At 59.0% G+C, this 1,313-nt stretch overlaps 1 long non-coding RNA gene across 1 annotated transcript; it reads right to left on the bottom strand.

Moving 5' to 3' along the window:
* Positions 1–451: 451 nt before the first annotated feature.
* On the bottom strand, positions 452–1,092 carry LOC129329659 (uncharacterized). Its single transcript, XR_008597006.1, has 2 exons — positions 1,038–1,092; positions 452–669 (listed from the first exon to the last, which is right to left on the bottom strand). It is a non-coding gene; the product is annotated as an uncharacterized LOC129329659 (long non-coding RNA).
* Between the last annotated feature and the right edge of the window lie 221 nt (positions 1,093–1,313).

The following is a 1,313-nucleotide window of genomic DNA, read 5'->3' on the forward strand; positions in this document are numbered from 1 at the left end:
GGGAGTAGGGAACAGCCACCAAGTCACGCTGAAGGGGAGGGTTGGCCTGAGGCCGCCACCAAGAGGCAGACACAGTGGGCCTGCCCGGAATATGGCATCCGCCTGCCTCTACCCTAGTTTCTTTGCTGATGGGGAGATTTGGGAGAGTGGACCGTTTCCCCTGCCATCTCCCGCCCCCCTGCAGCAGCACCCCTGGCAACCCTCTCCCTGGCTTATTATCAGGTGCCAGCTGCTCGCCCTACCAGGGACTGATCGCCCTCGATGGCTCCCCCCTCCTCGCTGACATGCCCTGCCCCAACCCTCTACCTGACATTGCTGTGAGGGGAGGGGGGGCGGGGAGGCAGAACGGGGTCTGTCAGATATATTTGTGGCGATGTGGAGGTGGAGATATGTGACAGGAGTGTTGGGGGAGGAGCAGAGGACAAAGTCAGACTCGCAGAAACAGAAGGCAGTTGTTTGACAACTCGTTTTATTGCACTGGAACAAGTGGGCTTGTTTTTAGGCTAGCAAGGGAGCCGGGGAATTCTTCTCAGCCCTCCTTCCAGCTCGGCGGGGCGGGGCTGGGATGCAGGCCACGGCGCGAAAGTGCTTCCTGGGCTGCAGCCAACCGTCCGTCAGAGATGTTTGGGGAGGGCGGAACGCGGGGGAGCAGCCCTGCCCTGGACGTGCCTGTGGGGGAAAAAGACACGTGCGGGCTTTGCCTCGTTCCACTGGCGAGGCAAGCCCCACACTCCGCCATCCAGGAGGATGCATATAGTCGACGCCAGCAGCGACCAGCTGATGCATGACGGTCTGGCGAGGATGCGCTCAGCCTTGGCAAGCTTTTACCTTTAAGGCAGGGAATGAGCTGGTCATAACAAACACATGGTCGCATGTGGTTTTCGGGGCGCCTGCCTCTGAGGCGGCCGGGGCGGCCATGGTTGCCCCCCACCCCTGCTAGGCCTCACCCAAAGCAGCAAGTGAGCGGGTGGGTTCAGGTGAATGGGCAGTTTGCACTAATCTGCGGAACAGCCCCCCCTCCCCTACCTCCTCCTCACCTGTCAGTGCTCTGTCGGTCATCACCAGGCGGGAGCGCCAGAGTCAGGGCACCTGCAAGGAAACAGGAGAGGCTGCAGTTAATTTGCCAAGTGTCATTCCCTTCTGCCTCGGAAGGGTTCATTTGTTTGTGCTTAGTTAGAAGCAACGAGCTTGCATGAGTCCAGTTAGATGTTGAGTCATTCTTTCTGTCAGGGTAGAAAGGGAGTTAGGCAGACATTTGCACTTCTTCCCTTTTACGGGAAGTTCCTCCACTTTTTCGCAAAGTCCCCCGAGTG

This window comes from Eublepharis macularius, chromosome 5, assembly GCF_028583425.1.
Source record: "Eublepharis macularius isolate TG4126 chromosome 5, MPM_Emac_v1.0, whole genome shotgun sequence".
NCBI lineage: Eukaryota > Metazoa > Chordata > Lepidosauria > Squamata > Eublepharidae > Eublepharis > Eublepharis macularius.